At 37.2% G+C, this 15,868-nt stretch overlaps 1 long non-coding RNA gene across 1 annotated transcript; it reads left to right on the forward strand.

The window, feature by feature from the left end:
* Nucleotides 1–12,825: 12,825 nt before the first annotated feature.
* On the forward strand, nt 12,826–15,483 carry LOC150038446 (uncharacterized). Its single transcript, XR_016531534.1, has 3 exons — nt 12,826–13,248; nt 13,885–14,158; nt 15,221–15,483. It is a non-coding gene; the product is annotated as an uncharacterized LOC150038446 (long non-coding RNA).
* Nucleotides 15,484–15,868: the final 385 nt, after the last annotated feature.

Below are 15,868 nucleotides of genomic sequence, written 5' to 3' on the forward strand. Positions count from 1 at the left end.
ACAAATAGGCATACCTTTGAACAAGGTCCCAATTTCTTTAAATTTGTCTCAATCACATGTTCTAGGCAACCCCAAATTTTGAAGTGTTGTAAACTTCATCACGACCTCTCCACAATTCAAAATGTGCATTAGGAACACTTTTTGACAAATGTGTTTCATAATATAAATAACAATTATTACTACATAACCCCAAAACGAATCAAGTGGCTGAGCATAGCTTATCATAGGCCAAACCATATCTAACAGGGTTCTATTTCTCCTTTCTAATATACCATTTTGTTGAGATGTATCAGGTGCTAAAAGTTTAAATGAGATTTCATGTTCTATCAAATAGTTCTAGAACCTCAAATCCATATGCTCTCCTCCTCGATCTGATCAAAATGTTTTGATAGTTGTACCTAACAAATTCTCAACTTCAGCCTAATACTCTATGAACTTTTCAAGAGCTTCATACTTGTATTTGCATTAGGTAAATGTACCCACATCTAGAATAATCATCTATAAATGAGATGAAATACCCATATCCTCATTTTTCCTTAACATTCATCAGATCACAAATGTCTGAATGTACAAGTTCTAAGGGTTCTTCAGCTCATGATATTTTCCAGTAAAAAGTCTCTTAGTCATTTTCTTCCAACCCATTTAGAAGTACATTCTTTACTAGCCTCCTATTGAGATTTATGTGATCTAATCTTAGATGTTAAAGATGGACATTTTTCTTAGGAGAAATGTTAAATCTTTTATTTTGAGTTGTTGTAGTTCTGAACATTTCAGTATTCAAGAGCATTTTATATGTTAATGGTCTTAACACATACAAATTACTTTCTAACTTTGCATAACACAACTCAATTCAAAATTTGAAAATAAATGCTTTATTTATATGGAAAGAAATTGAGTACAAGTGTTCCAGTAAAAAAGATGCAGAAATCAAGCTCCTTTTCAAACTAAAAACTACATACACATTATCTAATAATAAGTAAGATTTATGAAACAGTAATTTAATTCTCCCAACTACAACAATAGAGACGACATGTCTTGTCCCAACCCACATGACGTCTCCCCAACCTCAAGCTACTAGGAGCTAATTCCCTGCATATAAGAACAAACATGATTAGTAGCCCCTGAATCAATTATTTAGGAGGAATCGTCATTCTCCACTAAGCAAGTTTCTAAAAGAAGTAAATCATATTTACTTTCTTTAGTCTCTATTTTAGAGCATCATGCTTGAGCTGGGTGGAAGGCTTTCCAAACATCTCATGCAACGAATCCATGATCTCACGTGCAATGATCATGATTTCATGTTTTTTGGCCAAGACTGTTAGTTAAGTTTGCCAAGATGTATGCTTTGGCCTTATCATTGGCCTTCATCCATCTATCATATACATCTCAAACATTTGAGATGTAGTAGAAGTAGGAATTTATGGACAATCCTCAATCAGAACAAATCTAAGATCATCGATTACTAGCACAATATTGATCATGTTTTTCCAACTTGTGTAGTTTTCATCAGTTAGTTTGTCAGTTCCTAGTAAATTAATTATAGCGCTTGTCATTTCAAGATATTTGAAACAAACAAAATTATCTAAATTAGTACATACATAGCTATTTGATTCCAATCAAGTTTTAGCAAAAATTTAATGTACCCTAAATCATTTAAATTTTGCAATGATACTTCCGTGAGTTAGGACAAAGCCACCAACAGGTGATCAGTCACACCTTCACTGAATTGAGACATTCTCAACTAACTATTACACCAAAATAACTTTTATTCCTATAACAACTAGTTACCATTATTTTGGTAAGAAATTATTAACTTCCTTAATAGTTCATTGTGAGTATGACCCTTCATTTTAGATACTAGAGTTTTGCCCCGATAAGTCTGCCAAAGGGAAGAGCAAATTGGAGTAAAAACTAAAGTGATCCTATATATTTTTGGAGTTTTCCCTAATATTGATTTCATACAAACACCTTCCAAAGGAAAAACACTTCCAATGTGCCACATGGTCGAGTATGTAATCTCACTAAGCAAACTAATGAAGAAGACTATAGGATATGTTGACACACGTCCTTCTCCCACTCACTATAAAGAATTTTTCCATTCACCTTGATATTGACCTATGTAAATGAAGGAACTGAATTCCCACGAAAGCGTGTGAACACTTTGTATTTAGACATTTGATATTTGAAACAAAAATAGTAAAATAAAACATGTATTTGTAGGATAAACATTCAAAGAAAACTATAAGAATGCTAGAAAAGAGGAAGAAAAGAAGAAATCAAAACTCATCTTTGTTGATTCTTCTAGCTTTCTTCTTCCATCGTTACCAACGATCTCGAACTTCTCTAATGGAGAATGACACCACCAACAAAGTTATCGTGCCATTATCTAAGATTCCAGAAAACTTGGAAGAGTGATCTCCAAAAACTTTTAATGAGGAAAAGGGTAGAGAATTTTTAGAGAGAAGTTAGAGAGAATGTGGAGGCTTGGAGGCTACGTTTTTTGTGTAATAAAAAAAACCTCATTGCCCTAAATGGGCTATAAGGATATATTTATATGGAGATGAAGGAAATCAGACATGAGAATTTTCATGAGCAGCGGAAGGATCATTCCAAATTCCATTTGAAATTGAACATAAACAATTACAGTCATAAAACGGAAACTAACAGGTCATGCAACAACTAGAAATTACAGCATGCTTTAAGATAATCAAGGGATAGCAATACAGGAACGCTCAAACACAACGATCGATACAACACGGGCACAACGAACACAAACTCAACAAACGACCTCCAAAACCTCGAACTCAATTGAGTTGAGTGAGAACACCACTACAATGGTCACCTTGGTATTCTCGATGTAAGAATCAAGGAGTTGTGGGCTACGTATGACCTTGGTTAAAGGAAGAGACTGGAGGAACAACAATCGTGTAGACGATTGAGCAAGTGGGAGATGACACAGTCTATCGTATAGACGATGTGCTCAATCGTGTAACTGAGTTCCCAGTTCCCTAATCAGACAAATCCTCAAAAAGGTAGACTTGTTGAGTTGACAATCTGGCCACTCTCACCCATACTAATTAAAGGACCGCCCTCAAGGGTAGAAGTTCCCAAAACACTCAGGATTAAGGTCATGTCACTTATGGTCATTTAGGTGAGATGTAAATCTCAAGTATCAACGACGTTATATAAATAAACTATTCATCTCGTGGTCCCGTCTTATACAAACTCTTTGTATAGGACACCCCTGTTCGTATGTCTCCACATGAATCGTCAGAATCAACCATTTGTAGTAGTTCACAACACTTGTAAACCGTTACAAAGTAGGTCGTATCCGTAGTGTCACAAGGATAAAGTATCCCTCCTTATTCCTTATACTACAAACCTTTTTAGATTATCACTTAAGACATGATCTACTTGTATATCTCATATACATGCTTAAGTTTACATACAATAACCATGGAGCTTTGTTTATTGGATATGAGTAAATGAAAAAAATGAAATAACTCTTATTTTATTCATAAAAATGTATATAATATTTATAAACTACGAGACTCCGGGAGAATTAGGACACCAATCCCAACAATCTCCCACTTGTCCTAATGCCTCGGGAGACTAATGTATAATACATGAAAAACACAAGTACAATATACAATAAACTAAGGCATACTCTATATCTTAGTATCATCTCCCACTTGTCCTAGACAAGATGCGGCATGTCCCATAGACCTAGACTCTACAGATGACCTTCGAACACTTTAGCCGTGAGAGCCTTTGTAAACGGATCAGCAATATTGTGCTCTAACACGATCTTCGTGACTATCACATCATCGCGATGCATAATCTCCCTAATCAAATGATATTTTCGATCTATATGCTTGACTCTACGATGACTCTGAGGTTCCTTTGAATTCGCCACAATCTCGTTGTTATCACAATAAAGAGTGATCGACAAATACATATTTGGAACAACTTCCAAATCTATAAGAAATTACCTCAGCCAAATGGCCTCTTTGCTACTTCACAAGCGGCTATGTATTCGGCTTCCATAGTGGAGTCCGCGATGCATCCTTGCTTGATGTTTCGCCACACTACAACCCCTCTGTTCAGAGTGAACACTGACTCTGATGTCGATTTCCGAGAATCTCTATCAGTTTGAAAGTTAAAGTTTGTGTATCCTGTAAGGATCAAATCCTTATCTCCATACACAAACATGTAGTCCTTCGTTCTCCGTAGATACTTGAGGATCATTTTGACAGTCGTCCAGTGATCTAATCCTGGATTGGACTCATAACGACTGACAATCCCTACTGTATAGCAAATGTCAGGTCTAGTACATAACATTGCATACATTAAGCTTCCAACAGCTGAAGAATAGGGAATCCATCTTATATCCTCAACCTCTTGAGGTGTCTTAGGACACTGATCCTTAGACAAAACGATTCCATGCCTAAAGGGTAATAAACCCCTCTTGGAATCCTGCATCCTGTACCTGACCAACATTTGATCGATGTACGATGCCTGAGATAAGGGTAACCTCTTGTTCTTACGATCCCGAATAATCTGGATCCCTAGAACATACTACACCTCACCCAAATCTTTCATTTGGAACTGGGCGGCTAGCCACTTCTTAATGTTAGTCAGAAACCCTACATCATTCTCAATGAATAGGATATCATCCACATACAGTACCAGAAAAGCTACCGAGCTGTTGATGATCTTCTTGTAAACACAAGGCTCATCAACGTTCTGATCAAAGCCAAACGATTTGACCGCACTGTCAAATCTAATGTTCCATGAAAGAGACACTTGTCAACTCATAACATATTAAGCTTGCAAACTCTTTGCTCTTGATATGGAACAATGAACCCCTCTTGTTGAGCCATGTAGATGGTCTCCTCAAGATTACCATTAAAAAAAAAAGTCTTGAATTCTATTGCCATATCTCATAATCATAAAATGTGGCTATTGATAGGAGTATCCTGATAGACTACAACATGACAACAGAAAGTTTCCTCATAATCCACTCTCTCGACCTGGGTATAACCCTTTACCACGAGTCTAGCTTTAAAGGTTTGCACCTTTCCATCTATACCTCGTTTTCACTTGTAGATCCACTTACATCCTATAGGTTTTACCCCATCAGGCTGATGCACAAGTTCTCAGATGTTATTGAAGTACATAGACTCCATCTCCTGGTTCATGGCTTTAATCCACTCATCTTTGTCAACATCCTTCATTGCTTATCTAAAAGACAATGGATCCTCGACCTCATCATTAGCAATGATGTTATGGGCTTCAGTCAAACCCAAGTAGTGTTCTGGTGGGTTCATAACCCCCTCACTATGTCGAGGCAGTCTCAATTCTTGAGATGGTTGACTAGATAAACCGACCTTAACAACTCTTGTTGAACCCTCAGTAGCCTCATTAGAAGTCTCCCGTAAGACAAGCTTACTTCATGGTTTATGATCTTTAATGTGGTCTTCTTCCAAGAATATAGCATTTTTAGAAACAAACACCTTTATTCTCACTCGGATCATAGAAGTATCCACCCCTCGTTTCCCTGGGGTAGCCTACAAAGAGGCAAACTTTCGAACGCGATTCCAACTTCTTCGGGTTAGTCACAAGCACATGGGTCAGACACCCTCAAATCCTGAAGTGGCGTAAACTACCTTTATGACCTCTCCACAAGTTAAAAGGTGTTTCAAAAACACTTTTAGAGGGAATGTTGTTCAAAATGTAACTTGCAGTCTTCACTGCAAAACCCCAAAACGAGTATGGAAGATGAGCATAACTCATCATAGACCGAACCATGTCCAATAAGGTTCTGTTTCTCCTTTCTGACACACCATTCTGCTGAGGTGTACTTGAGGTTGAGAGTTAGGACGTAATTCCATGTTCTATCATATAGTTATTGAATTTGAAATCCATATACTCTCCACCACGATCAGATCGTAGTGTTTTGAACTTCTTACCTAACAAGTTTTCAACTTCAGCCTTATACTCCTTGAACTTGTCAAGAGCTTTAGACTTACATTGCATTAGGTAGAGATACCGTGCCTTGAACAGTAATCTATGAAAGAAATGAAATATTCATACCTACCTCGAGCCCTAACACTCATCAGACCACAAAGGTCTGAATGTATAAGCTCCAAGGTTTCTTCGACTCTATAACCTTTTCTAGTAAAAGGTCGTTTGGTCATTTTGCCTTCAAGGCATGATTCACATACCGGCAAAGAGTTTTCTTCTAAACTCTTTAGAAGTCCGCATTTTACCAACTGCTCAATCCTATCGAGGTTGATGTGACCTAACCTAGGATGCCAAATATGTGTGTTTTCTTTAGGAGAAGCTTTTGGTCTTTTAGCTATTGTCGCTGTACTAAACATTTCAGTATTAAACAAGGTCTTTATGACTAATGGCCTTAGTACATACGAGTTACTTTCCATTGATCCAAAACCAATCTCCATACCATTCTTGAAAATAAACACTTTACTCTCAGAAAAGGAATTTTCAATAATTTAGTGTTTTCTTAATGAGAATGTTTAGTTTATGTAATGTTATAAGAACATTTGAAAATGTTTTATGTTAGGACCATTTTGGACAAAGAGTGGTAAAATTGAAAGAACAATAGTCACGTAAGGGAAAAATATTAGGATTTGTGCCTTAAATTCTTTAGTAATTAATTAGTTAATTATTTTAATTATTAAATATGTATTATTAAATTCCATTAACAATTAAAAATTCAAGGTTATTACATGTAGTCTTGAACAATATGTAGTTGACATATGAGGTGGGTCATGTTCAAGAAATAACTTAAAGGGTCTATAGTATATGGATAAGATTGGGTGTCTTATCCTGGTGATACTATGGAACAATCCACTTTGTAATAATTACAATTGGTTATATCAAAACTATTCATGTGGAGATATATGAGTGGGGATATCCTATTTGAAGAGTTTGTATAAAACTGCAACGAAATATTTAATCTCTCTTCATAAATTCGTTAATTGATGAGATTAATATTTCATAAGATGATCATGTGCAACTCAATCTTAATCCTGAGTGAATTATGAACTTCTCTCTGTGAGGTCTCATCATTTAATTTGCATGGATGAGAGTGGCTCAAGTCGTCGAATTAATATGCCTACTATTATATGTTATAGCCTTGTTCGATGAGACAAGAAACTGAGATTAAGTTCCTCTTGATATGAGGAACTATAAAAACATTATCCAGTAACAAATAACGTTTCTTGTCCAAAAATAACTTCAGCCTGCCTAAAGCAACAGCTGAAACAACCTCACCAGTACCGACTCGAAGAATCATCTCTCCCTGTAGAAACGGTTTGCCAGGAATTGAATCCTTGGTAAGAGGAACTAACATGGTTGGTAGCACCCGAATCAAGGATTCAAGCAAAATCATCATTCTCTACCAAACACATCTTCAAGACCAATAAATCATATTTATTGTCTTTAGACATCCTCCTCTTTTGGAGAGTAGTGGGATTAGTATCAAAACCTAAATAAGCTCCTAGTTCCATGTCAGAGAACACTTCTTGTCGATGAACTTTAACAGAGTCAGCAACACTTATTGTCTCTTCCTAAAGGTTAACTTGGGAACTGACATTACTGGTTTTGTCATCCATCCCTTTGTACTAAAAAAGTAAGAACTGACATTCAAATAAATATTGTAACGAGTATATGATCTCACATGCAATGACCACGTTCTTAACCCTTTTGGCCAAAACATTAGGTATGCTAGCCAATATATGAAGTCAGGCCAATGAATTATCCTTCATCCACACCTCATATTGATAATTTGTAGAAATACAAGTTATTGATGCCACCTTATCAAGATATTGCGGTCAAAAGTTAGTAATTATGTGCCAATTGTTTGAAGATTAGCCCAGTATGACAATAATTATAAATGTTTGCGCTTACACCCACTAACGGCAAAAAGATGGAAGACAAGCCAAACTTTACTCTGTTTTGCAGGAGACCAAGTCACCGCTTGTGCTCAAGGCTCATGAGAAACTAATTAACGCATCTCTGCCACATTGCGCCCGTCGGTCAACCATGAAGAGACGATTATCGAAGTAACGACACAATGTGACAGTCGGTCTAGAGTTATGCTTCAACCGCATGCGGTAATAAAAACAAGCACCGCATGTGAATCTATGATCAAAATATGCAACTGAGCAATGCGAAAGTGGGGGATTGAGACATGTGTACAACTAACGGTTGTGCAAAATTGATGGTCTGATTGCATAACAGAAGGAATAATATCCCTCCATTTGCGGAATTACCATCAAGTGGGAACCATAAGGCCGGAGTCAAAGATCTGTTCCTATAAATACCCTATTGATTTCAGAGAAAAGTATGCTATTTGATACGGGGCTAAGTGCTATAAGATTTTAGAGAGAAAAGGCTGAGCTGAGTGCTGAAGAGAAGAAATCCGGGAAGAGAAAGAGATAAGGCCGAGAGGTGAATCTCATATCCGACCTGCCATATACCCGATTGAAGCTCTGTACAGAGACCCCTGCTACCGATGGAGCAAGCCTGAGAGGGAAGCTCTTTCTGCCATCGAATCCATCCTATCCGGCAAGCAGATCTCCATCGAATTTGTGCCAAGACATTGGCACTTGTTTATATCTGTTCTATCTCTCTTTCATTGTATTCTATAGTTTTTTTTATCTCTTCATTCACACATCATGTATCAAACGCTTAGTAGAAATATTAAATGTTTCGATAGATTCCATTTACCATTTTCTGTCTGTTTCCGTTCACCTATTAGTCACTTTCTTCATGATGTTTTTTTAATCCCCTGATGAGCAATATGAATCACCAAGAACTTAATCTGTATTAAAGTTATAAAACATGTTTAGCTAAAGCATACTAGACGGCATCCTCACCTGTGAGAGCAGAAGTGAAGATGTCATTTTGATCTATCGAGAGAAGGTCAGAAGAGTGCGTTAACTAAAGCGAGTAGTACTTCCAGACATGGAAGCAACCTTGCGTTCATTACGCTAGACTCTGTTTCACTACAGACATGTGGGGAACACGGCCGATCACTGAGAGGTGTACGCCAAGAGAAGAGTGGAACAGTATTTGTACCTTTAAATCCAATTAAGGTCTTGCGTTGTTTGTAATACTTATCTTTCTCTTTCTATTTTGTTCATAAGCCTTGTGCCGCATCCCACATCTTTGCACAACCTTCACAGCCGACCTTAATCCTAGCATCTTGTACATGAAGTCTGTATCTTGTAACATCTAGCTTAGGTTTACTGTATCTTTATGTTTTATCGCATCTTTACTGCTTTCCTTTATTTTACTGCAATTTACTTACCTGTACAAACTCCTTTATAAAGAATTGAAAACCTGGTTGCATATACCATGAACATACCGCAATAACCGACACCATTTCTCCGTGTTCGACCTCGGATCACACCGAGAAACTTGCGATGGAATTACACTTGGTTCCATCGTAAGGAAACTTGTGACAACGCAGAGCATACTACATGAACATTCCAAATTAACGCATAAATAGAAGTAGTATCGTATCATCATGAGCACTCAATATCATACATCCCAACCCCGTCGTTACAAGTTTATAGCGCCGTTGCCGGGGATCATAAACTTGCGTTATAATCATCCATGCGTTGTATGACATAAGATACATCTTATGTTTACAAGTTTATGGCGCCGTTACCGGGGATTCTGGTTAACGGTTTATTGTTTGAGTAGTTTTTGGTATTTCGTAGGACAGATCTCATTGTATTGGTTGTATAACGTGGAGAGCAGCCTGACAGTTTATGAATCCTGGTGTTGAACCGAAATTCGCGCGAGGATACGCCATAACAGAAATCGACAAAAAAAAACAGCCAGCATGGCAGATAACCACGACGATGCATTGCCAATAGTAAACCCAGGGGCTGTTCGACCAGCCCAGGATCCCGTATTCCTGGCAGCGATCGCAACATCCCAATGTGAAGTTATGCGGCACCTAACCTGTATGATTTTTCGCCTGGAATCTCAAGGCCAACTGTCGAGGAGAATGCGCGCTTTGAGATCAAGTCGGTCATGTTACAAATGATTCAGAACACAGGACAATTTGGGGGTCTGCAAGGTGAAGACCTGCATGCCCACCTGACCAGCTTCGTCGAGATGTGTGGCAATTTCTCCCTACCTGGCGTGACCCTGGAGAATATTCGGTTATATCTGTTCCCTTAAACCTTGAGTGATGAGGCTAAAAAGTGGGCTTATTCACTAGAGCCCAATGAAATCATTTCATGGGAGCAATTGGTTGAGCGGTTTATGAAGAAGTTCTTCCCACCGATTGTCAACGCAAGAAGATGAAAGGATATGTTGAACTTTGAGCAAAAAGAAAATGAGACCCTGAGCACCGCCTGGGTGCGATTCAGAAGATTGGTGAAAAATTGCCCGCATATCAGGATTCCCGATTGCGTCTTGATGGAAACATTCTACAATGGCCTGAACAGAGCAACGCAGGTTGTTGCTGATGCCTCTGCGACAGGAGGTTTTATGAACAAGACATACACGGAGGCCAAAGTCATTCTTGACCGCATCTCACGGAATATGGATGACTGGATAGATGATGGATACAGAGGCCGAGGTGCCGATAGAAGAAAATTCGAAACAGCCATTGTCCCTGCGGAGACAATGACTACATTGGCCGCCCAGATGGCCACGGTAACCTCGATCCTCCAATCAATGGCCATTAATCAAGGAGCCATTGCTCCACAACCAGCGCAAATATTGTTATAGCAGAGTTATTGAAACCATCATGTTGATTGAAAAGAGAAAAGAAATATTGCTTGAAGGAGACAACCGATTGGTGCTAGTAATAGTAAAGTAAGTTAGATTTGTCACTGCTATAAGGGCCAACCTGGAGTATAGAGCTTGTGTTGATAGAAAGAGGTTGCTATAACAGAGTTGAAGTAGCTCAAAACACATACATGAATTGTTGTACAAAGTTATCTTATGCTAGATATTTCGTCTCAAGGTGCTCAAGTTTTGTTTATTAAGAAGGAAAGATGGAACCATACAATTAGTTATCAACTGTTATAAACTGAATTTGATAGCATAACTAAATCACAGGGGAATGTAGAGGCCATCTTGTGTCGAATCCAGATTCCAACTTAAAGGAGTAAGGGTTTTAGAGCCTATATTTATTAATCAGAAAGGGTTTATACCAAGGACTATCTTCAATCATTAGATACGGTTATTATGAGGTTATAAGGGACGTGATTCAAATTGACTGATGCTCTATAGTATCCATGGATTTCAGGAACTTCATTTTTAAAGATATTTTTAGACTCAATTCATAGTAGGATCTAAATAATGATATGCAACGGTTTTAAGCTAAGGAGTAATATGAGGATTGGCTCGAGTAAGTTTTTAGCCTGGGATAGTAGAAAGCCTTATGTCGAGTTTTAGAGAGTTTGGGCCTTAATTGAACAAAGTTGTTTCTCAAACACATAGCTATTAAAGAGGGCAAGACAGTTGATGCTTCTAGAGTAGAAGCAATTTCCAACTTACGCACATATGGAGATGTCTCTATGTTACTATGATCAGTTTAGATGCACGCTCTTAATAAATAAGACTTCCTAAGTTCTTGGCAATTCTCAAAGTGAATTTGTTAAAGTACTGTTGGTCTTCATCATCTTAAGTTTCATAGTTATATATGGAAGAGGTTGTCGCACTTCTTAAGGTACCAATTTCAGTCACGCTACTAGAGGACATGTTATGCGTTATGCATTATATTTTGCAGAAAGTTAGAACTTCCATTTGCATCTCATGGAGTTCACTATAATAACTGTTACAAAGCTACTATAGGTATGACTTCTTTTGAGGCTTGATATGGGAAAGAGTTTCAGATCTCCCGTTTATTGAGTTGAGGTTGGTGAAAGGAAATTGGTAGGACTTGAGTTAGTGAAAACTACCAAGGAGTCTATTAAGAAGATTAAAGTAAGGATGGAAACAACACAGAGCAGACGAAAAAATTATGCTGATACTAAATGAAGAGGCTTTGAGTTTGCAGTTGGTGATAAAGTGTTTTCAAAAATAGCACCTATGAAAAGTATATTGGGTTTTGGAAAGAAAAGAAAGCTAAGTCCATGTTTTATTGGGCTTTTTAGGATCTTAGGAAGGATTGACCCAGTGGCTTATCATCTAGCTTTGCGCTATTTCCTGATTCACAATGTTTTCATGTCTCGATGTTAAGGAAGTATATGACAGATCCATCCTATGTGTTGGACTTCGATCCCTTACAATTGAATGAGAACTTAAGTTATGAAGAGAAGCCGATACAAGTCCTTGCAAGGGAAGTGAAAGTTTTACACAACAGAGAGATAATATTAATAAAAGTTTTGTGGCTTAATCATCAGTTTGAGGATGTAATATAGGAACGTGAGGACGAGATGAGGACACATTACCCACATTTTTTCAAGATTTGAACTTTTGAGGACAAAAGTTTCTTAAGAAAGGAAGAATGTAACATCCCGAGTTTCAGGTGAATTTAGATTAATTATCTTAAATTTATTGGATTTTATGGTTATTTAATTTTGATTTTGGAGTCAAATTAGGGAAGATAATTAATTCAAATCAATTCGATAAAGAACTTTGAGTTTAATTGGGAGATTCTGGAGTTTGAATTTAATTTGAAGGTTTAGAATCTTGGAAGGAATTGGTTTAATTTGGAGGAATTATGAAGGAAAAGAGGAGTATATATTAAAGGTGATTTGGTAGGTCAACTAGCGTTTGACTTTATGGGTTATAAAATATATATATGTTTGTATGGTGGAGAGTTAAGGGGAAAAAACATCTTTTTAGTTGCTCCAACCAAGACCCACCCCTCCTTCAGACCTCTCTCTTTCTCACAACCTCCCTTACGCATGCAAATCCAGCTAACACCGCCAACGCCGTTCCCCTTCCGTCCTTCTCTTCATCTCTTCTCTGTTTGGTGTAAGGGGTTCGTCGAAGCTGCCAGTGCCGTTCATCGCTTGTCCACTTGAGTTCCAAGTTCGCCAGCCGCGCCGCCCAGATCTAGGCCCAGTCGCGCTGCCACCAGTTTCTCCTCGCCCAAACGATTATCGTCTGTTCGCTGCCGTCGGCTCTACCATGTGTCATCGCTTAACTTGCCGATTTGGGGCGAGTTCTTGACATTTGGGTTAATTTTTGGAAAGTATAGGGATGCTATCCAGTAAGTTCAAGATTGATTTCAACAAGATTTTGGTAAGGATCTGAGGTTTTATGGTCAATTAGAATTTGAAGGATGTTGTAATTTAAGTTCATAATTATTAGGTGTGGCATATGTTCATGTTGGGTTGCTCGATTGAAGTTTTGGAGTGGTTTTGAAACAAATCATGTGTTGGGTATGTTTGATTTTATGTTATAAAACTCGTAGTTTATAAATATTAAATTTATTGTGATAAATTCAATAAAGTTGTTAATGAAGTTTGATTCAATAAAGTTCTATTGAATATATGAATGACTTATTTCGTTTTATAAATAAATTAAATAAACTAAAAGATTCATGACTATTACATGAGTACTTGAACTTTATGTGGAGACATAGTGGATTAGATTTGAGTAAATAGTCTAAATGATCTATAGTATATGAATAAAGTTGGATGTCTTATTCTGGTAATACTATCGGATGCGACCCACTCTATAATTGTTACAAGGAGTTGTAAAGTGCTACAGACGAAATGATCCTGATCCCATGCAATGAGTTTACGCAAGATCGAACCAAGAAATAAGTCACTCTTACTTTATAATGTTGTTTACTGTTTAAGATTGACTATTTCAAAACGATGACCTTAATCCTGAGCTAACTATGAACTCCTGTTTATTTGGGATTATCCTTAGATTTGCATAGGTGAGGATTGACTCAACAGCGTCGGCTCAATAAGCCTCTCATTTCAGGGGTAAGATCGGGTAGATAGCTGGAGACATATGGTGCAAAATGAAATTCGCTCCTACCCACTTTCAGGGATAGTAGAGAGGTTGTTCTCTTAAGTGTTGACTCCCGGTCTTGAACAAGGGGCCCCATCCTCTCCTTGGCCTGAGAGGGATTCAGTTTAATGATCGGATCACAAACCAATTGTTCATTAGAGGATCGGTGGAACTTAAGGAACAAGAGGTAATCTCGGGGTAAAACAGCCTTTTGACCCAGTCGTTATTACGAACAACTTGTGAAGGGTTAACTTACTAATCATGATTATATCGAGTTGACACAATATATCTACAGTGAGAGGAGTGTAAGTTTGCAACTACGAGCTTTAGTGGAGTGACCCAATAGTTAACGAATGAGAGAATTCAGTGTAAAGAGTTTAGCCAATTAATCTCGAATCGTTAGAGCCCATGATTTGTAGGTCCATTAGGTCCCCTACTAGCTCACAAATGGATAAGTCTTAGAATAGCATGATAAGTTAATTTGAATAGTTCAAATACGAATTAAGGGAATTAGTAATTATATGTGATATAATTACACGTTTTATTTTGGAATTAAATGAAATTGAAAAATTGATTAATGTTTAAATATGATTTAAATATGAAATCCATGAATAGGGATTCATGATGGTGGAATTAGTATCGAATTAATTTAATATTTGATATTAAATTAATTAGAATTAATTCAATTGTTTAATTAATTATCATTAATTTTATTAGAAAAATTAATTTTGTATGGATTCATGGCTGTTAGACTGTTGGTGGAGAGTATGGAAGCTTATGTTTATGCTATGAAATTTTGATATTTTGTATTGTTGCAGAGTTTGATTGATAGATGAATTAGAGAGACTATTCTGAACTAAGCACGATTTAAGACTTTGATTGTATGCTTATGCCTACGTGAGACTAATAGTGTCTGTTAGCTTTTTTATCAGGCTATGCACATCGCATGTTGTGAGTTTTCGGATTCACATATTATGCCTATGTTATAGTGTTCTCTTGGGGTCACCATTTATGCTTATGACTGTGTCCCTCTAGGGTCATTACCTATGAAAATGTGCATTCGGGTTCGCCCCTTATGTTCATGCCTATGCCTATGCCTATGCCTATGCCTATGCCTATGCCTATGCCTACTATGTGTATTGTGCCCTTGAGTCCCGATAGGAATGCTAACAGTTCACTTAGGGGGCCCAGTAGTGGGTTGCTTACTAGGTATATTTTATACTCATTATCTTCTTTCCATGTTTTGCAGGTGAGGGAAGGGATCAGACGACGAATGACAGGAAGAATCCCTGATTCGACCGTTGGGACAAGACGTTGCTTTTGCATTTGTTCATTTCTTTAGTTTGACATGATTTGGTTTAATAGTTTAGTTCTTTAAAACCCTTGGTTATTTCATTTATTCATTGGCTCAATTTATTCTAAAACAAAGTCAATGGCACCCTGAACGGTGTTTTCAAGATTTTATTATTTGAGTTTTATTTAATGAAATAAAAATATTATTTATTTTATTTATTTTTTTTCTTGGTGAATTTATTGTAAAGCCTATGCATGCATATGGTAATATCCAAAAATTATAATAGAAAGTTGGGTTGCTATAGTTCACCTTGAATAAGGAGAGTTCTCAATTTTAAATGAGGTACTTTCCTTTGTCATTTGGTATCATAGCTCTGACTCTATGAAAAATACAACACTATTTAAATGAAATGACACAACCTTTCATCTATATTGTCTAAGTTCATAACCATACATGAACCTTCATAAATGCAAATACATAAAATTAAATTGATACACAATGCATTTAGGACGTAGATGTATCCGTATATTGAGATTCACTGCTTCTCTTGGATAGCCTTGGAGCTTGAAAGGTCGTAGCTCTTCATCATAGCTTGAAAGTAAA

This window comes from Benincasa hispida, chromosome 1 (genome assembly GCF_027475165.1).
Source record: "Benincasa hispida cultivar pf3 chromosome 1, pf3_genome.v1.1, whole genome shotgun sequence".
NCBI lineage: Eukaryota > Viridiplantae > Streptophyta > Magnoliopsida > Cucurbitales > Cucurbitaceae > Benincasa > Benincasa hispida.